The sequence below is a fragment of the Ambystoma mexicanum genome, chromosome 13 (assembly GCF_040938575.1).
Source record: "Ambystoma mexicanum isolate Mex_15411 chromosome 13, UKY_AmexF1_1, whole genome shotgun sequence".
Taxonomy (NCBI): Eukaryota; Metazoa; Chordata; class Amphibia; order Caudata; family Ambystomatidae; genus Ambystoma; species Ambystoma mexicanum.
The window spans coordinates 622,035,096-622,058,180 of NC_090938.1; positions in this window are offsets into that span (position 1 = coordinate 622,035,096).

Here is a 23,085-nt window from a genome sequence, read left to right on the forward strand (position 1 = left end):
CTCTATGGAAGAAAAGCAGGATAAGAATAAGAAATGGATAAAAGAAATGGAGGGATATTGCTCCTCAGCACCCCCGGAGGGAGAAGACACCTTGAGTAGAACTCATTGTGGGGCAAACACATGAACTGAAAAAAGGATAACGCTGCAAAGGTAATTTAATGTACAATTAAACAGGATATCAAAAGTTCAAGGTTTGAAAATACAAATGGCAGACCTGAAAGGCTACATCACAGAATAATTTTCATAGTATAAAAGTTTCAAAAATGTTAAAAAGTGTCCTGCGCCACACGAAAGAAAAAGAGAGAGAGAGAGAGAGAGAGAGAGAGAGAGAGAGAGAGAAAAAGGGACAATTGCATTTCTCCATGAAATACAGTTAACATCTCACTTTAAAAGCATGGGCACAGGATGTCGTAACCATGCAACAAATCCACAATCCACCAACCCAGACCTGTCTTTAGACTCCCAAGCCACTAAATTAGCAAAATGTTTCCTCCTTGGTTAAGCACATCACAGAAGCGGAAATGCAAATAGTTGAGTTAGAAAACTCCTCCGGTGAACGAGTTTGCAAAATTCCAATTCTCACAAGATGTAGGGACTGGAGTCATTGTTGGTGAAGCAGGAGGATCTAGAAAACCGATCAAGGAGGAACAACCTCAGTATTCGCACAGTGCCCAGGGACACCAAAGACTAGGTTTTAGATTGATATATTCAAGACCTTTTCAGAGATATTCTACAACCAGGGGATGAAGTACCTTATTCTATTGGATCACATACATCAGGTTTTGTTCTCCTTCCACAAAGACAAAGGTCTATTGCTGGACCTCCTCACCAGGGCCCACTATTTCCACCTGAAAGACAAACTCCTGAGAGCGCCATGAGCCAAATGCCTGATAAAGTTCAAAGCCACAAAATATAAATATATCAGGACTTTGCAGTCTCCACCCAACCGAACACTGATATCTTTCGAAAGGTACCACTTGGTTGCAAGATAAAGTACAATTGAAATCCACCCAGTATGCTTGATTTTTTCTTATGAGCACCGCCCCACATCCATCACCTCCCCTCGCGAGTCAGAAACCTTGTTCCATCCAGAATCCCAAGATAAGCCTGAGGAATCAATCACCACAAGACCCGGTTTGAAAAAACCAGGAAGAACACCTATTGGTTGGCCAACGTCAGTGAGAAAAACAAGAAGCAGTGCTTCAGAATAATCTGGGTTGCTCATGCAAGCCCTGACACTTCCATCGCCAATTTGTTTCCCTCTGCATAACAATACTGTTCCTTCGATGTTACTTCCCTCCACCTCACTGCAGTGGTATGAAATGGCTATTTCTTTAGGGCACATAAATGAGTAACCTACTCTAGCGCCTAACTGACTCTACGGTTGCAACAGGTTCCCGTCCCCTCTTTAGTGGGCAATGTCTAAAACATTTAGGACTGGGTTTATTTACTCTTGTTTGCTTAAATGGCTCATCAAGATCCCATTGTTCATAGTTGTTATATTTTTCTTTTTCAATATCACCGACACAGACGGGTGGCACCTGATCAAGTGGGTATGGACTGGAAATTGATTACTAACACTGTCTTAACTACCAATGAGCCTAACTGAGCTTCCCATAATCTCCCTGAATGTTCAGTGTCTAAACTCCCCCCTTGTAACACCCTTTCTCGGCTTGCACTCTTGGAGTCCCAGATAGCTTTGTTGCAGTAGACCCACCTTCTCAATGATGATGAGCATTAAATGAGCTTCAGATACTTTATATCCCAATTCTTTGCCTCAGGTGGTGAGAAGAAGAGAAGTATGCTTATACTAATGGCTAAAGGCATAGCCTTTGAGAAACATGATATGATATGATAGGTTATTTATAACATGCTTAATACCCAAACGTTTCGAAGCACGGACCCAGAGATCGAACCTGTGGTGCTCTGTGTCATCTTGCTTCCTTTGGGTGTTATCCTCAGAGACCCAAAAGACAGCTACCTCATGTTTAGGGGTGCACTGTTTTGCCACCCTCTTACCAAAACATCAACATATGCTCCCAATGAGAAACAAGATACCCTGACTCAGATTTCTCTCCTAAAATAGCCTCATTCACGAGGGGCTTGCTGATAGGCAGTGGTGACTTCAACACCTTACTAAATCCTGCAGTAGACAAATCCCTTGTTCCATCCCCAGCTAACTTTAGAAATACTCATGCCTTGTTAAGGTTGTTATGCAAATTATACTTAATAGATATTTGACGGCTCCAGCATGAGGGAGAATGTGATTTTATCACTCCTTCCATGTCCTCAGAGGATATTCCTGAATTGGCTTGATCCTGGTCTCAACAGCCGTAGTACCTTGCTTCTCCAAAACTAACATTGGTATTAGAGCTCTTTCTGACTACTTCCCGCCTGTGCCGTCGCACATAAGCATAAGCACTGCCCAAACCAATCTGGCACTGGAAGGATGCTCCCTCAGGAGACCCTTGCATATGTAAAGACACTGCCTCCTTAATTGATCCCTATTCTTTTATTATTGTTATTTGGTTAACAAAGTAACCTTTAACTAAAGAGAACAATATCACAGTAAAAATAAAACCTTTGAAACCCAGGAAATATGCAGCAAATAGACAACATTAATATCGTGAATCAAACATAATGTCATGTTACAAATCTAAAACTTCTTTTAAAAATGAATTGCAGCAACCAACCAATTATTGCGACCCTAAGAGCTCATAATAAGTTGCAATACTATTTTGGTAGGAACCTGGCAATAATATTTGAGCAGGTCATCGAAGAAAAACATGCACCTCCCCTCTAAACACTTACAGTACAGTAAAATATGTTGCAACATTTCCACCTTATCTGGTGAACAGCAGACATCTGCACAATCTCAAGCCCCTAGGTATTTTATTCCTAGCACCAGTTATTTCCTTAGTCGGCTACGTGTTTAACTGCAGCCTCATCACCCTAAATCGCCAAGAACTTTCTGGGGATTTAATCAAGTATTTATGATAGGTTCCCACTAGTCCGACATCAATCAGCAAGTCTGCGTATAGATGATATGTTCGAACACTGCAAATAGTGTCTATCGAGTCCCATTCCTTAAGTCTCCTTTTGAGAACAGTTGGTTCGTACAAGGTTATATCCCTGGAGATTCCATACCTCTCACAGATGGTATAACACTTGTTCTCCCAAGTCTTTAAGGCATTCCAGGATTTTGTTTTATCAAGCAACAACTTTGGTAGCCTCCAAATCGAGCCTTCCATTGCACTAAGAATGTTCCTCAATAAGGAAAGATTCTTCCACTTGAGATAAAATTGAATGGAGGGTACACCTAACTCGTAGCGGATAACAGCCGTGGGTACTCCATTAGGTAAGTGCAAGACTTTCCTCCACAACAACCCCTCCAGAGCATCCTATTCCAAGGATATTGGGAGACCCAAGTTTCACGCCCCCATAAGTTATAGTTGGGACATCCTTCATCTTGTATAAAATGTAAGAACTGGAGATAAGGAAACATTAACAAATTTGTGATTCACAGCACATGCTTGACACTTTGGAGCGATAGTGACTTTGAGACTCGATTTTATTCTGTAGTTCAAACAATCTGCAGCCCAGGTAGCATAAGTTCGACACTCTTTCCAGAGACAGGTCCTTTACATTCCAGTCAAAGGTCTTATACCTTTGTTCCATTCCTGGTCTTAATGAGAGTATCTGAGATTCTTTTATATAGGTACTTTACTTGTTTTGATCCGCATATGCTACCAAGGCATCTAGTTTATGCTGTAGGCCTATCGGGGTGTAATGAAACAAGACAAGATCCTCCACCTGCAACAAATATTCCAAACTAAAGTTAGCCAAACATGGGGAGCATCTACAGATGTTCTGAAAGATCTCGCCTTGATCCGAGAGTAAAAGACTAAAGAGTAGCGGGCCAAGACCCAACCCTGCTTGAGACTGTGCATGGTAGCAATAGATGTTGGCAGTTTACCCTTGGCGTTAAGGCACAGTCCAATTGATGTGTTAGAATGTAAGCCACATGGATACCAAGCAAGTTGTCCGGACACCCCCACTGTCTCAGTTTGGTCCACAAGCGGGATCTGTCTACACTGCCAAATGCCACAGAGAAGTCGATAAATGCCATATATGTTGATCTTGACCTCACAATGGCTTCCTTTTTCATCATGCCCAGAATAATATTGGCATTAGTGCCAGTTCCCTATCTGAAGCCCGACTGCAGCGGGTCCAGTCTCCCCATATCACAAGTCCAGTCAGTCAGTTCCTTCAGGACGATAGTAACCAAGTTTTAGCAGGGACATCTAGAAGCGCAATAGGCCTGTAGTTGGATGGAAGCGATTGTTGACCCTTTTTGTAAATCGGGACAATGATGGATTTTGCCCATGATTTTGGCATAGTATCTGGCAAAGTTATTTTACTAAAAATGATGCCCAAAATGTGCACCCACAAATAAGGGTCAAGTTTTAGCACCATGTTGGACAGACCATTCGGTACTGGCGCTCGAGAGTTCTTACTTCTGGACATTATTGAGGCAATATGCTCCTCAGAGCAGACCAAACGCCACAAACCCGATGGAAGTTCCAAATGCTGGTCACTCTCAACAGTTCCCCCTTACACGCTTCAATGAAGTGCTCAATCCACCCTTGCTCCCTAATAGGGTTAATGAGGGCATGTGAAAGCGGTTGGACAAGGTTGTTGATCGTACACTAAAAGGAGCTAACGTTCTTAAATTTAACCGGCTGCAGCATCTTGGATGCATCATTCAACATCATATCATATTTATGAAACCAGACCCATTGTCTATATGTAAGCTTCAAGGCCCTTCGTTGTTCAGCATCCACAATTGATCAGAGGTGTAAAGTACGCCTCAAGTCCCTTTTCATTAAATGAATTACAAGGTCATAGCCATGGTTCCTTGATACACTTCTTGGCTGGCCAGGGTGAGGTATAAGTGCATAGATTTGATCCAAAATGTTCCCATAAGGGACGGTTAACAGAACCACCTCATGTTTGCTTGGTGGGAAAAGATGGAGGAGTGCAACATAGAACTTCTCCATACTGACCCTATTCCAGATCACCCTATTTTTCCCGAGTTTACCTCTAGCGTCTGGTCATAGGTGAATCTACCCTCTTCCAATTTTCCCATCTTCCAGATCAAATATAAAGGGTTGTAGTGACTACGTTCAGTTTTCTTAATCGTCAGGGAGGTGACATTCTGTAGGATTTCACCCAAGGCAAAGAAGTAGTCCAAGATACTACTTGAGCTACCTCGATGCCATGTAGGATTGGGAGGAATGTCACCCGTCACCATACCATTCACCATGTTCAATTCCCAGGCATTCATGAGCTCCATCCATGCACATCCACGCGCTTCCTTGCTGTCCGGATATGGTTGGACATGCCCAAGCCAACGTGCTCCAAACAAAACAAGTTAAGATCGCCACACAACATGATCGAGTTACAGTTTTTCTCCATCTGCCAGGCATACATCAAATCTTCAATTGCATCAAGTAAAGCATTTTATGTAATCACATTGGGGTTCCAGTAGAGATTAACTATCAGAGTGAAAGACATTCCTAAGTAAATCTCCTTGTGCCCGGTTAGCTCCACTGCTTGTATAAAAGCATTCAGAGTTGCATAAGGAGTGGCTATTATGCATTGCCATTACGAATCCCAAACACGAGTATAGAGGAAGGTCTCCCTTTGTCCCCCTTGTAGGCTGGATTCAGCAAGCAATGATGTCCACCCACACTTGGGGGCTCCAGGAGCCAGCACTCCTGGACACAGAACAAGTCTGCTTCAAAAATAGGCGAAACTGAAGTGGAGAGCAAACTGACATAACCCCTTGAGTTCCATGAAACACACTTGAGTGGTTTAGTTGCTAATGACCATGTGCATTCAAACAAGCCCCACTACCCAACTCCAGTTCATGCCACCCTGAGATTCCACATTTCCCATTAAATGGCTAGTAGCTTGTCTGCCAACAGAGTCATCCTTCTGCATGTTATTATTAAGATGGGAGGACACTGCAACATCTTTGCTACCTGATCAATACAATGAGTGGCTTGCGTGTCAACAGGAATAGGCAAGCTAGGCATTTGCAGGTTACCAGAATAGGCAACATTAGAGAAGCCCCAGGATCTCAAATGGGCCGTGGCTGATAGAACCTGGTCCAAACCCAGACAGAAGCAAAGTGAAAATAACTATCCAATCTAAGGTTGTTCCAAAGCTCCACCTACTGGATGTCATCTGAGACAAGATGTGATATCAAGGGTACTTTAGGTAGTAGCTTCAAAACTGCCGACCTATTTGTTGTCAGTTGGACACAGTCTTTTAGCTCTGAAGACAAAAGCAATAACACATTTGGAGATGCCGACTTGGGTAACAGAACCTCTACTTGAGCTTTATTTAGAAGTTGAGCATGTCGCATCTCCATGGTTGCAAACTGGGGGGACTCCTGTCACCCAAGTAGCAATAGTCAAACCTCTGAGTACCTCGTCACTGTTCTTCACACACTCTAGGGGGGCTCTGAGGGACATCAAGCAGTGCTGGGCACACAGAAGTCGCTTCTTGCATGGAGGACGAACCCTGTATGAGGACTTGGGAGATACAGGGGTTCTGCTGCACCATACCAACCCCACACATGGTAGCTTCCACCACCTTCGTCATAGTTTTTAAACCTTCTGTGTAATCACCCTCTTCCCTAGCTTCAGACATAGCTTGGCTTGTGGTTTCACTAATTTTTGATGATGTCGTAGGTTTTAGTGCAGACTGCACCTTGTCCACAGATTGTTGCTGGTGCAGTAATTGATGCACCCTCAGGCAATGAGGCTCAAAGGGGAGATGCAGGATGGTTAAATTGTGCAAGAATGTTCCTGAGCCCCTACCCGCATTCTTATCGAGATCTTTCCTGTTTATAGTCTTCTTAAGAACCAAGGTCAGTAATGTGCTCTTCACCCTCTGCTCCCTCGATTTGGCTCTGGCTGACTTGTTTAGCTTCTTAGTCCTACAAACCCCAAAAATGGCAAAGGACTCTCAAGGTTCAGGGGCAGGAACTGTCACAGCAAGATTACAGCAGGTCACGTCCCCCCTCCCTTCAACCAAAAGGGCCTCAGCCATTTGCATAATGGCAAAGTCGATGTGGATCGACGACTCCACCATGATCCCCTCAGAATCTTCAAAGAAACTGCCCACTGCATCTGCTAGTGGCTGCAAACAACAACCTCCCACTTCTTCACTTTTGATAAGTGTTCAAGGTTGGTGGACTACCACCGATGAGGGTAAGCCCTGCACCACCGATCTTGGAGGAGAGATTCACTAAGTCAAATAACTGATTCCACTGAGGAACGTTAAAAGACCCCACAAATGACGATTTGTCATTTAGAACAAATAACAGGTGGGTGTTAGATTGGACAGCCACTGAGACAAATAACGCCTTAAGGTCAGTCTGAGAAACCAGGCAGAGGTTATAATGGCCCACTGGCATTTTATGAGAGAAAACCTTTTTGCCCTCTATCGCATTAATAGGGTGGACCTTGGTAATCAAATCAGGGTTCAAGGGCACCAAGAGCAAGGGAGCTGAGTGGAAAGCCCCCAAATTTCCCAGAAGATGTTTTACTGGGTAGGGGATAGAGACAACAGCTCAGAGTTAAGAAAGCAAGCTTGATCTAGGCCATCGTCAAAGGGGTCCAGAGAGGAAATGATCATGACAGGGCCCATGTGTTTCTCAGCCACAATACTTGCAGACATGAAAATGGTGGAGCAAGCATCCTCTTCACTGAAAAAAGAACCAAATTCCAAGTCTGTTATTTCTTTGAGGATTTCCTGGGTCTTGGTGAGGAGGGTCAAAAAAGAGTCATTCTCCCCTAAAATTCCCTTCAGTGACTGCTCCAGACACTGTATTAGTGTCCTTCTTTGATTGCCCTCCAGCATAAAATGGCCCTTTATTATAGTCGTTCTGGAAGGAAAAGGATTGACAGTGAGAGTTCCCAAAGTGAAATATCAGAGTCTCTGGGTTCATCACAGGGACCCTGGGAGGAGCTAACTTTGGGGGGTACATTATAGTGAGATTGTGCTTGGGCGTAGACACTTTGTGACATGCGTGAAAACAGACATGCTTCAGCACAGGAGAGGAGAACAGAGGGACACACTCCAGTAACAGTTTCTTTAACTGCTGGGGAAGGGGAGAATTCGAGCATCCCCCAGCCTGACCTTCCCCGTTATCGGCAGATGGAAGTCCAAATTAACAGGAGGATTCATCAATTCAAATTCCAAAGCATAAGTGGGACTTTCCACTGCTGGTTCTGATTCTGGTATAGAATTGCCTAAATCCGTAATCCGGTCACCAACCGGAGGTATAGGAAAAGAGGATGTCAGCTGATTTTTTGGAAAACGCAAAGAACAAGGGCCTGAAGATCTGGGCGCTGTGAGCGCGATAATGCGACTCAAAGGTTATAAGTACACATGGCTAGAGATGGTACAAGCAAGTCAAAGCAAAACTCAAAGCACCACGTACTTCAAAGGACCTGGGGCACACAGTTGCACACAAATGAAATTCAAGTAGTTCGAGTAGTTCAGGTACTCACGGACCCCCCAACGGCCACACGCCACTCCAGCCACCAACTGCCAATAATTGCAGGACTCTAGAGCGACTCTGTGGCGCTCCGAGATACAATACATTTTTAAACCTGCTCTGCCTCCAGGATAGCAATAGTGAACAGACTGCTTCGGTGCCGGCTCCTTCTAAACTGCCAATAACTGCAGCGCTCTGCAGCGACTCTGCAACACTCCATAATACAATGGGTTTTTTAACCCCCTCTGCCTCCATGATAGCAATTGTGAACAGACTGCTCCGGTGCCGGCTCCTTCAAAACTGCCAATAACTGCAGTTCTCTGCAGCGACTCTGCAACACTCCATAATACAATGGGTTTTTTAACCCGCTCTGCCTCCAGGATAGCAATTGTGAACAGACTTCTCCGGTGCAGGCTCCTTCTAAACTGCCAGTAACAGGACTCTGCAGCGACTACCTATTTTGAAACAAACACTGTGCGGGATTAGCCATTAATATTCCTGGGATGCTTTTAAATCTGTCATTATCGGCATATTGATCTGTAAGGCCTTGGCCTTCATCACCTCCAGAGAGAAACTCCATACTATCTTAGAAACAGAGGTAAAGAAATGTGAAAAATAGTGGCTCACTTAAGTCACTGAGCGACCTAAGTGTTGCCTGCTAAAAATATGAATCCCGCCTCTCAGACTGAACAGCACAGTTTACGATACACACCACACAAATATATCACACCCGGGATAACAAAACTAATAGGCTTCTTTCTTGACCTTAACTAGGAATAGGAATTGCATAACAAAATTAAAAGACACAATAGGGGAAATTCACTCCAATGATGAATCAAAAATCCATGTAGATTTACAATGTTTCTCCCAACTACTGAACGACAATCCCACACCATCTTCAGTGTGGGCTAATTATCTCCAAGGGATCACTCTTCATCACATACAGGCTTTATTAGAGCACCAATATCCAAAGAGGAGATAGAGTCGGCCATCAAGGACATGCCCCTTCATAAGACCCCCACGGTTTTACACAACACTTCTAAGAAGCATTTCAGGCCCCCCACCTTCCACACATAAAGCTCTTTAATTATTTCATAGAATCTAAAACTATGTTTGCCTCCTTTTTGGAGTCTCTGCCACTACTCCTTCTTAAACCTGGCAAGAATAACTGAGATTGTAATTCGTGCCAGCCAATTGCTCTCCTAAATTTCGATGCCAAAATGTATGGGAAAATCTAAGCCACACAGCTGGCTACGACCCTCCCACTTCTCATTAATCAAGCCCAAACTGGTTTTATTCCAGGTCGCTCTCCCAGGGCGAACATTCAAAGGGCTAGTATTTGAATGGATCTTGACTCATGCACCCAATGTTCCCTAGTCCTTCTGGGTCTAACCTTCGAATAAGCATTTGACAGAGCGATGAGGGCTTCGTTAAGGAAACAATAAGTATAATGGGATTTAGACAACACTTGATGGCTCGCATCGAGGTGACGCTCTCTACCCCCACGACACCCACCACTTGAGATGTTGAGAGTAGTCTGTCAGGGGTGCACCCTGTCCCTCCTCCTGTTTGCCTTAGTAGAGTAGCAGCTGAATGCTTATGCAGGAAATCCCGCACCCTACATCCTGTATGTTGGAAGCCTGGGATTGTGCCATGCTTGGCACCAGCAGTTGTGACCATACCCCGGAGAATATTCGAAAGACGGTACCCTCCAAGAAGACCCTGTTAAATGTTTTCCCATAGAGATAACAATCTGAGGGAGAAATTCCCTGAAGGAATATGAAAAAGAGCGAAAGAGGAGCTGCTGATGTCCTGAAAGATGAGCGTGATGCTCTGAGAATACTGGCTGAAGAGAATGCATGGACCTTATAACAACTGATGCGAAGTTAAGAATCGAGTAAAACTTTCATATGCGAGAAGAAGATTGCACGAGTGTGACGCACTGCAGAAAATGCAAGCCGTTCAATAACTGTACAGATGCTGTAACAGATGCAGTAATCTTAGAAGCTGGCTATGCATAGTGAATAGATTGCAGGTGTAGCCGCCATTGTATAGAAACTGGGCCTAAGTGTCATGTATTTAGTAAGCCCGTACCGATGGAGAGGAATTGCCGAGAGCTGTGTCGCAGCAAGAATTAGCTGAGATCATGAAAATGAATGGCAACACTGTCTGGCCTTTTGTCAAAGCAGAAGCAAACCAAGGCTGCTTATCTATTCTTGAAGGCGGTGAACATGAGAAGCTGAATCATGCCTTGTTAAGGTGCAAAGAAAGAATACCAAGCGTGGCATGTTTTATTCATTTAAGACATTTAAATGCTGCAAAATGGACCAAATCATGGTCTCCTGTCATGTGAGTCAAGGATGGAAATAGAGTTGATCTTGGAGTCCAAGAACAACGATAGAGCATGCTCGCACTCCCTTACATTCCCAGAGACAAGAATACTCTGCAAGGCCAAGTTCAAAGACAATCTTCATGGCAGAAGGCATGGGCAATGAGAGATGATGGGCTAATTGGGTGGGAAGGTAAAGTCAAGTCCACCTCCTGGCACCTGGGTTTGAGCTTACGTGCTGCTAAATGAACTGAATGTTCCAGACATGGCACACGCATACCTACCAATTATAGAGGGCCGTATAATGAAGGGCCTTAAAGTTTGAGAGCTAATGATATACTGTGTACTTAACAGTGTTGAAGCTGACACATTTTAGCAGTAGGCATAAGTTGTCCACCTGACAGGAGACCTCCAATCACAATCCCACCCCTTATAAAAAGTATACTTAGATGCTCCCCTTGATCCTATCACAACCCCTCATAGGTTTTTCTCATTTGCCATGTAGTATGATGCCACCTTTGACATATTTTTCATTTATAAAGCTATTTTTATGCGAAATGCGTGAGAGCTCGCGCAAACGTCTGTTGATGTCCATTGTAACTCCCTGTTTTAGATAATTGTTAACTAAACAGCAACCTTTGCCATCTTCCTGAGTTGGTTTGATTATTTGATGTCTGAGTTATTCTGCATCCCCATCCATTGCATGCACGCTATCCTAAGGGCCTTATGCTCTCGTGGTTGCACTGCGGATTGTTCAATATCCAAACTAGTTTCTCTCCAGAGTTTTGGACAATCGGGCATCCTCTGTAATTAGCCAGAAGATTGCGTGGTTTCCTGTGGAGAGCGGACGAATAGAAATAAACTTGCAAGAAGAACCGAGACAGTGGGAAGGTCCCCCTTTGATGAAATCCCTGCCCGATTTCCACAGGCGCTCTGTGGACGAAAGGCAAAGTGGTTGAATTGGAGTAGGAGTCAATACCGAAGGCCTCAAGTCAATTAATGAACTAATGGTGAGTAGACTAGGGGGGTGGCAAATGAAGGGAATGGGGTTGTGATCAATTTTGAGTAACAGGAAATATTGTGTGAAGAGGAGATAGCGCCTAGAGTCCTAGCTCAAGGGAGATCAGAAGGAGACCTCTCAAACTCCAATGGGAGTAGACTGAAATATAAAATGCGTGAACAGGTTCACGTAAGGTGACGTCACAAACCCTGTACAGGGTACATAGAAAAGGCGAGAGAAAAAAGGTGATCACAATGTTTTTAAGGTGTAATGTCGACTAGTCTGTATATTGTTTGGTGAGTAAAAATATCAAAGATAGAAGTTGTGAAGTCATTGAAAACAGTTGAGGAGCTATAGTAACTACCCTAGCGTAATGGTTTGTACCAATCCAAAGGCAGAGATAGCTAACTAAGAAAATAGAGGCTTGAGCGACAATTGATGGTACACGCTCATATTTGTTGTTTTAAAAGCATTGAAAAAGTGGTGATTTAAGGAAAAGTATAGAGCTTATTTTATAAGCCTGGTAAGTATTGACAGTCAATTGAGTCTTGTCATCATGGGAGACACTCCGCTGATGCACTTGTGTAAGACACTGCCAAATCACATGCCCAAGCTCAAACAGTATAATGCGGAATGGGTGAAAGGCACAGCAGATAAAATTTTCTTGTCGTGGCCACAAGGGGTATCATTGTAAAAAGCGGTATTGCAACACATGACAACATACTTGCACGCTGCGTACACTGGGAAGAAATTAGAGAAAATATTAGCGATTCTATAACTCTGGAAAATGTATCAGGAAGAGAGGGAAGATCTGCCACCTGAGGAGTGGATACTTAGTCAGCGAAAGGAGGAAGGTGTTGAGCCCTCAGCTCGAAGTAAAAGGTGCTAGCAAGTTGGCCACCATGGGCCGCACGGATGATGAACACCTCCGTGTGAGCTCCAGACCCACGTGCCCCAAAGGTGACCTGAGCCCCCACTTTTGACCCCCCCTGTGCACAAAAACAGCTGCCCAAGCTGTCCGACATGAACCCCACCCATTGAGTGAAATTTTGGTGAAAAACGGACGTGCCAACCAGGAGAAAAGTCTGTCCGTCTGCGCCTCCCCCTCCCAGCCACGTATGCAGCAGCCAGAAAGCAGGCCGTGGCTACACGCGACCCAAGGTACCCAGCTCCTCCTACCATTCCCCTGTGGAAGGCGCGGGCCCCGCTGCGGCTCCCCCAGCAGCCGCTGTCTCTCCGCCTGTCCTGCATCTCCTGTGGGACGGGCAAACACCTCGCACAGGCGATTGTGTGCGCACTCCCCGTGCGGCTGCCTGTGCAGCTCTGGACTCCGGCACCCCGCCGAGCAAAGAGAAGCTGCGGAGAGGGTAAATGGCCCCCCCCGGAACACGCGGAGGCACCCCGTCTGTCCTGGGGCCCCTTCTCCCCCTGGAACACTCCCCACCCGGGGTCCGGGGCTGGGTGGCAGTGCCCGGGTTGCAGAGGAAGAGCGCCCCCTGCAGCCCCCACCCCAACTGAAGACCGGACAGGAGCCACTGTAGCAGGTGGCGTGCGGGCCCATGAGGACCCCTCGCTGAGCGCGCCGCCCCCCACAACAAGGCCTGACACACGGGTCCCTGAGGCGGGCCACTCATACGCTGGACTCTGTCTACACCCTTGCCCCAGCAGCCCCGGAGGACCCCAATAAACATAGCATCGAGGGCCCAAAGAAGGAGACCCTAACTCCCAGCTGGAGCCGTTGGCCCTGCCGCGTTCCCTGTACTGCGCACAACATTGATTCCAGCCCAATTCAACAGCCCACAAAGCTATATGGGCCACTAAACTGCCCCCAACTATAAGCACCCTACAGCACACCTTGTGCCACGCCCCCCTTTCAATCACAAGGGTGCAGTATACCACTCAGTGAGGCTGCTCCACTAGACATCTCCTATAGAGGTACTGCTTCCCCCAGGCACAGTCACAAGGGAACCAACAGCCATCTAACCCCCCTCGGAGGGCAGCAACATGCTCAGACTCAAGGAACTCTTCCCACCAGCCATGTGAAGCGTTTTGCGCTGGGAACATCCCACAGAAAGTCCAGACCCCGTCCACCCAATCACAACACCATAACTGGTGGCCCTGGACCCAACGCAAGCGACTGAGGACCTATTCATATCATTTCTGCAAAATACATCACTGAAGGCCACAGCAAGGCAAGGGGCTTGTGCCCACAGCGAGGGCAGTGCAGAGGGTTGGGCCCCCATCCACGGGGTGCGTGCCCTCCTCTGAGCAACTGCCAGTCTTTTGTCCCTCCCAGAACCGGACAGGCGGACCAGCGACAAAGAGAAACGAAGCATCTGAGGGTGTCCCCCCCTGAACTTTAACTGGAGCCAAAGTCCCCTGCTAAGAGATCTTTCCCACGCAACCCCACCAGTGCCTACACTTAGGACCACACCAACAGCGGAGCACCCTTGAAATTGCACTGAGCCCACTGACAGAAGCCAACTCAGACGGAGGGTAGGGCACCTGGACCCAGGGCGTGTGTCTCCTCCCATCCACAGACCCATGATCCACGAGACGCCTTGCACAAGGTCCCGCAGCATACTTCAAGACCCATACAACACAGCAGTGCAGGGGGTGGGGCCCCCAGACCCGGGGCGTGTGCCTCCTCGCACAAAAGCACCATATGAATATTAAAAGCAAGTTTGCCAGATACGCATATACGCCGCTTCTTCCGGACTCAGATCAAAGAACCAGAATGTCGTTGGAAGCCCCGGAAACGGGAGCGGCAGCCACCAAGGGAGACATCGCAGCTCTCCTGACAGACATCCGAAACATGGGGGCTAACCTCGGCGGCAAAATCGATAAGATGACACAGAGAGTTGATAACATTGAGGAGAGATTGGAGGGCGTAGAGAACAATTAAGCCTCGATAGACATCTTGGAAACCCAATTGGACCTCAGGATATGTAACATAGAGAAGAGAGAGGATGAGATACGCCTCAAGATGGACGACTTAGAAAATAGAGAAAGAAGGAATAACCTACGATTCTTTGGGATTCCGGAGCGCGAAGGGAAAACAGAAGAAAACCTCAAACAAACAATACATGATATCATTAAAATCCTGACTTCAGATGAAGACATCGAGGAACCTAAAACCGAGAGAATACATAGAGCCGGTGGCCCAGCGGGCGGGGCAAGGTCAGTCCTCGCCAGATTCCATGGATATCAGGACAGAACAAGGATACTCGGCAAAGCCTGGACCGGGGGCCCCCTCACCCTCGGGTGGGGCTCAGATCACTATCTTCCAGAATCTATCCTCGCTCACCCTGACCCTGCAACTTCTCTGTAGCCCCCTAATGAAATGGCTTAAAGACCAAGGCACGAGAAACAGGTGGGGATATCCCTTCACCCTCACGTTTGAGCATGGAAGCAGGAGGATACTGCTCCGCTCTGAAGAGGAAATACGAGAATGCATCACAGATCTTGTACTGTTCACTTAAGTCTATATCTCAACGATGTTTACCTCAATAATATTGCACGGATATCTATCAACACCCCCGAAATCCGGCACACCCCTACTGCGGGGCCTAATTCATAGCGGACTTCCCGCCTGGAGCACAGGAAAAAGCAGTCAGTGGACGATGAATCCGGAAATCGCATGTATCACTAAACTTACTATTATACAGTAAAATTTGTTGTTGCTTAATACAATGTTTGAAGGAAAGGGGGGAGGAGGCTCAGAATGTTATAATGATAATAGTTGTAGTAGGGGTTGTGCGGTTACGACCCTCACTGGTGGTCCGATAGTGGACCGGCTGTATACACTCAGTCCAACTCGGACGTCATCGAACCAAGATGCAGAACCTCATGGAAAAAGGGAAGGGCAAAGAGACAGAACTGAGGGCAAGGGGTATTACGTTTAATACCTTGAAGGGGAGGGAGGCGGGACGGATGTGGAAAGCTTCACAGCCCCAGTTAGTTGGGGGCACCTATCTGGTTACTTCCACTGCAGCGACATTCAGTGACGGGCGACGCAACGTGATGAGCGAACCTAAAGGACACATCACTGATCAACAGACATGACGAATCAAGTGACAGGCATGGCACACTCAAAATTGGCACACTGAACGTCAAGGGACTTAACTCTCCCACCAAAAGGTCGCTAGTGTCCAGAGAATTCAAGAGGGCGAACCTAGACATACTTTTTCTAAAGGAAACCCAATACAGTAAGGGAGATGAGAGGAAGGTCCTCTACACCAAAGCAGGCTCTGATTATTGGGTTCAGGCCCACTCAAGAAAGCTGGGGTCGGCATCTTAGTCAACAAAGCGATCCGGTTTGAACTCCTGAAAACCTGGGCTGACGTAAGTTGCAGAGCCCTTGTACTGGTTGGCAAAATACAAGGCACCATCATCACACTTGCAGCCATATATGCACCTAACACTGGACAGACCAGGTTCCTACAACAAACAGTTCCCAAAGTCATGAACGAAGTGGAAGGCGAAGTGATCATGGGAGGTGACATTCGTGGATGGATCCAGTCCAGGACAGACAAGCGGGAAATTCACTTGCAACCCCCCTATCTGGCTCCGGATGCTCACAGGTCACAGACATGCTGGATGCCTACAACCTCAATGATGCATGGCGATACATAAACCCGAATCAAACAGGTTTCACTTTCTACTCGACACCGCATGCTACGTTTACCAGAATTGACTATATATATCTCACCCCAGAACTCACAGAGGCAGGTTTATAGTCATTAAATCGAATGTAAAAATGTCGAAAGTCATAATGTCGAAAAAAAAATGTCAAATTTCTTTTTTTGGTTGCTTTTTATTCAAAATGGGGGGGTTCCACCCCAACCCCCCTTTTTTGTATATATTTTTTTGTTTTACCCATTTTTTTACCCCCAGAACCCCAAAAAAACATGTAAATAAAAAAATTTAAAATTCGACATTTTTGTTTTCGACATTATTTTTTCGACATTATTGTAATTCGATTTTTTTTTTTCGATATTATGACTGCACACCACCGAGGCAATGTCAGAATCCAGTATATCTCCTGTGACATGGTTGGACCATGACATGGTCACGGTCATCATCGATTGGATGGCTCTCCCCCAGAGAAACTCTAAATGGCAATGTCATGAGACTCTCTTCAAGGATCCGACCTTTCAGGATCAACTCGAGCAGGACATCCCCCAATACTTTGAACAAAACAATACAGACAAAACTTCCGTAAATACAGTATGGGAGGCGGGTAAAGCCACTTGGAGAGGAATACTCATTAGAGAAGGGGCAGCGAAGAAAAGGGAATGCCAACTCATAGAAAACAGGCTCCGAAATGAAATCACCCAACTGGACCTCGTCGCCCAATCTTCGGGCCCGACAGAATCAAAAAAATCAAGCAAGCCAACAACAAGAGGGAGGAACTTCGGCAAATAGAAACTGGTAGCATTGTGCGCAAACTCCAATGCCTTAAGCAAAAACAATACGAACATGGGGACAAGGCAGGCGACCTACTTGCCGCAAGACTCCGCGGGCAACGCACAGAGCAATGGGTCCCAACGATACAGAATGAAGATGCACCTCACGGACACCATCCTCCGATACTGCTGAAGTCTTTGCTGACTTCTACGAGAAGCTATAAGATGCGGCCCCACACCCAGGGGCGATCACAGAATATATGAATAAAGTATCCCTGCCAAGCCTCCCCCTGGACATAGCACAAGCCATAGATGCCCCTATCACAGGAGAGGAAATTGAGGAGGCAATTAAAAGACTTCCAGCGGGGAAAGCCCCTGGAAATGATGGCTATACAGCAGGGTTTTAAAAGACCTTCAAGGATGCCCTCCCCCCATTCATGGTCCACCTCTTCAACAACATCCTCCAATCTGGTGTGGCGCCCGAATCCTTCTCAAAAGCACTTGTAACGGTCATACCCAGAGAAGGCAAGGATCCCAAACAGTGCGCATTTTACCGCCCAATTTCCCTCCTAAACACTGACGCCAAAATCTATACGAGAGTTCTCACTGCGCGGCTCGAGTCACACATGCCCGTAATAATTCATAATGACCAAGTGGGTTTCATCCTCGGCAGACAAGGCGCAGATTCTACCCGGAAAACCCTTCACCTCATACACATGGCCAAAAAGATGCCAAACATGCCCGCACTATTTTCAATTGATGCCGAGAAGTCGTTCGACAGAGTTCAATGGCACTTCCTGGAGGCCACACTAGAGAAAATAGGCCTAGGTTCCACTCTCCGATGAGGGGTTAAAGCGGTCTACACTGGGCCACGAGCTGTAGTAGTGAATTCCCAACACTCCGCCTGGTTCCCCCTCAGTAGAGGAACAAGACAAGGTAGCCCCCTCTCAGCAATACTCTTCGCGTTATTGCTGGAACCACTTGCTCAAATGCTTCGAACAGATGCCGGTGTAGAGGGGATGAGAGTAAACGGCAGAGAGTATAAGCTGGCCTTGTGTGCAGACGATATCCTGCTCCATGTACAGAATCCGACGTCATCGATCCCCTGCGAGATTTGCCTGATAGAAGAATATGGAGCACTCTCAGGCTTCAAAATGAACAAAACCAAATCCATCCTCTTCCCGCTCCACGAACCCTCCCCAGACCAATTAATAGACCTCGAGCGCCTAGGACTAATCATCGGAAGCTCAACACTGAGATACTTGGGGGTCAATCTAACAAGATATCTCGAACACCTATATGAAGCAAACTTTCCCCAACTCCTCAACGCCCTTAAAGCGGATCACACAAAATGGAAATCGCTTACAATTTTCTGGATGGGACGTCTAAATGCCATTAAGGTGGTGAGCCTCCCACGCTTCCTATACCTCTTCCAGGTCCTGTCTATTACAGTCCTGGGCCAATTTTTAAAACAAGTCAAGAAGGCCATATCGGAATTCCTGTGGAAAGGAAAGAAACCCAGGATACCCTACGAAACCTTGATACTACCAAAGGAGCAGGGAGGAGTGGGTCTTCCGGATATAGAACGATACTACCAGGCGGCACAACTCAGAATACTGATTCCACACCTCTGCGACAGAAGGGACCTGCAATGGGTTCAGTTGGACAACAATAATCTAACCCCCGCAACTCTCGCAGAATGGTTATGGGTCCCCAGGCCAAAACTTACAAGAAGACTGTGCAACCACCCAATACTGGGGACATTATGGCACAGCGCGTTGTTGTGCCTGCTCCCCCTCTCCCCTTCAGCGACTTCCTGGTCCTTGTCCCCTGCCCGCCTCCCTGCCCGTCCACACCCCCCCTCCCCTTCCTCTCCTTCTGCCTTATACCTGTTCCTCCTGGGCAGCCCCCTGCCCGGCAGCCCCATCGGCTAAGGGCCCTTAGGCAAAAGGCGGCTCCTATGGGTGCGGCTCCCACTGTGTCTGCAGGTGTCCGCAGGGGACGCCAGACGCCGGTCCGCCTTTCTTTCTGGTTAGCGCCAAGTGCTCACCCAGCCCACCAACCTACACCTTTCCTTTTCATTCACATGGTTTCTAAACTCCAGTGTGTACCACTATTGTGATAAACTAGGGTTTTTCTCCCCTCGCAGGACTCTCAAACTTAGGTGGCCTCTACTCTGGGTACCTAATTCATATTTACTGTGCTACTGTTGCTCTGTAATTGTGGTAAACTAGGGTTTTCTCCCCTCGCCGGACTCTCAAACTTAGGTGGCCTCTACTCTGGGTACCTAATTCGTATTTACTGTGCTACTGTTGCTCTGTAATTGTGGTAAACTAGGGCTTGCCACTTCAGTCCTGTCCGCTTGCTCTCGTCTGTCTCCCCCCCCCACTCCCTCCTTATTCCATGGTGCTCTCTATCTCACCTATCTTCTCTAACTGCTTCTCCATTGACTATTATGCTCTCCTCACTAAATCTGGTAGGAAAAAGTTTAAAAAGGATATCCTGGTCTCCAACCCAGGCCTCCCTATCGCTGACACCTACACCAGGGCCTCTTCCAAGGAAACTCTTACTGACATCCTCTTTTTCGTGCCTTCCCCTGACCAATGGACCCTTCATATGGTCTCTGTGCTCTCTCCCTTCTCCTCTTCTCCCATTAATGGTGGCACCCGTTGAGATGTCCTCCTGGCCCCCTTTCGCTCCTCTAAGGCCATCATTAATGTCTATGCTAATGGGACCGTCTTGGTCCAAGGTCCTCAGGCCAACCTCCACCTCTTTGATAGACGCTTCCCACGCCTCATCAACTTCCTTACCTCTCTTGCTGTCCCCTCTTCTCTGTCCTCGGCTACCTTGCCTCCACCCTCTCACCCTGCCCTCTCTCTGGCTCCTTCTTCTTCACCTCCGCAGGGCGTACCACTGATCTGTTCCCCTCCCCAGAAGTCCTTCAAGGATGGCAACCCTCTCCACATTGCCACTCTCAACTCTTGCTCTGCAGTCAAACATTCCTCTGATATTTGTCGCCTTCTTGAGGAACTGAACCTTGACGTCCTCGGTCTTACCGAGACATGGTTCACAGCCAGCTCTGTCACCAGCTTTGACACACTCCTGACGGTTACAATATCCTCTCTTTGCCCAGGCCCAACCGTGCTGGGGGTGGTGTGGCCCTTATCTTCCCTGAGTGGATTCCTGCCACTGTTACTCCTACACAGACCTACTCCTCCTTTGAATGCCTCGTCTGCCGACTCTCTCTCTCCTAGCCATTCCCTGACCATGGCTACTATCTATCGGCCACCTGGTCAAATTTCCTCCTTCCTCTCGGAGTGGGCTGACCTCTCCTCCTCACTCCTGTCCTCAACCACTCAACTCCTCTTTCTTGGAGACTTCAATATCCGACTTGATGCCTCCTGTCCTCCCTCTGGACTCTTTTGCGACCTCTGCGACTCTTTCTCACTCTCTATTCTCCCGTCTGGGCCGACCCATTGTGTAGGGCACACTCATGATGCCCTGATCTCTTCTGACCTTCCCCTCTCTGTCCCTTTCTCCACTCCTCTCTCCTGGAGTGATCACTTTCTCCTATCCTCCCACCTCACCTTCCCTACCCCACAGGCAAAGTCACCCTCATCACTGCCACCCACCTTCACGGTCATCCGACCCATGAAGCGCGTGTCAGTTGAGGCTTTCGCTACCACCTTCTCGGCCCCCCCTCCCCCTTCGGCTGACTCACACCCTCACACAGCCCTCTCCACTCTCCACTCTGCTATATCTGATTTCCTTGATATCCTTGCCCCTGTCATGAGAATCCGCCTGAAGCCCAAAGCCAAATGTAACTCCTGGTATGACTCGGATCTCGTCACCCTTAAACGTGAGTGCAGGGTGGCAGAGAGGAAATGGCGTGCTTCATGTTCAACCTCTGACAAACTGGCCTGCCGCCTGCTCCAAAGGCAATACCGGCTCTCCGTCCTCACTAAGAAGAGAACCCTTATCCAAGCCCGCATCTCTGCGGCATCTAACAATTCGGCTGAACTCTTTAAAATCTGCAAGGAGCTGGCCAACCCTGCTGCAGTCTCCACCTCTCCTGTCCCCTCCCAGGCCCTCTGCACGGCATTGGCCTCTCACTTCATTTCAAAAACACAGGACATCCTGTACTCACTCTCCTCCTATCACCTCCCCCCCTCTATTCCCTGCTCTCCCTCTGGCCTTTCTGCAGCCACCCCTCCTCCCTCCTTCTCTGCCTTTCCCCTTTTTTCTGCTGAGGAGGTTTCGAGACAAGTCCGATCTATGAAAGTCTCGTCAAAACAGGTCCACCCCTGTTCCTCCAAAACTATCAAGGACCACATCGACTCCATGGCTCCTGCCCTGGCTGACTTCTGCAATCACTCCTTCGCCTCTGGAGTCTTCCCATCCCCCCTCAAGCACTCCCTTGTGCACCCCCTTCTTAAGAAACCCTCTTCCGACCCCTCCTGCCCAGCTAACGATCACCCAATCTCTATCACTCCCATCCTGGGCAAGCTCCTTGGGAAACTCGCCATCGACCAGCTTAATCTCCATGCTGAATCTGTTGGTAGTCTTCATGACCATCAGTCTGGCTTCAGAGCTGCCAGAAGCACGGAAACTGCTCTCCTGAACATCCGTGAGGACCTGCTCTCAAACCTTGACTCTAACACCGCTTGTGTTCTCATTTTGCTCGACCTCTCTTCTGCCTTTGACACTGTCAACCACACCATCCTGCTCAACCGACTCCGTGATAACCTGGGTATCACTGGTCAGGCTCTGGCGTGGCTGACCTCCTTCCTCTCCAATCGACCCTCCCAGGTCCAACTGGGTTCCTTCCTCTCTGACATCTTTTTCTCTACCTGTGGTGTCCCCCAGGGATCTAACCTCTCCCCCTGTCTGTTCAACCAGTATCTGGCACTTCTTGCTCACCGCATCGCCGCTCTCTGTCCCAACTTTCAGTGCTACGCAGATGATACCCAGCTCATTTTCAGGCTACCCTCGGCCTCCTCTTCCCTTTCCCTCATCTCTGACTGTCTTTCTGCTATCCAGGAATGGTGTGCCGCCAACAACCTCTACCTTAACGCCAGTAAGACTGAGATTCTACTTATCGGCACACCCGCTCCCTCCTTCCCTGCAGCACTCTGGCCGGCCTCCCTTGGCCCTCTTCCTGCTCCTACCTGCAAGGCAAAAAACCTTGGGGTCATCTTCGACTCCACACTCTCTTTCTCTCCTCACACATCTGACGTCTCTAAGAAGTTACACTATCAGCTGCACCTCCTCAGAGGTATCCTTCCTTTCCTCTCCTTCCCCCAGAAGCTCACTGTCTCCAGAGCCCTTGAAGCTGGACTACTGTAACAGCCCCTATCTAAATCTTCCTGCTTCTACTCTCCGCCCTTTGCAACTCATCCAGAACAGGACCGCAAGACTTGTCCTTGGCCTCAAGCCCAGGGACCGTATCTCTCCAGGACTGAAATCACTACACTGGCTCCCAGTGGCTGCGAGGATTAAGTTCAAAACCCTCTGCATTATCCACAAGGCCTTCTGGGGCCTCGGGCCAAAATACCTTCAACTCTCTCTTCCTAAATATCTTCCTTCTCGAGCTCTTCGCTCATCCACCTCCAACTACCTCAGGGTCAGCCGCTTCTCCAAGCAACGAGCTGGGGGTAGATCTCTCTCCGCAGCAGGGGCCTCCCTCTGGAACAGCCTTCCTGCCTCCCTGAAACTTGAGGAGAACCCTCTCCGTTTCCGGATGCACCTCAAAACCTTCCTCTTTGCCTCTGCT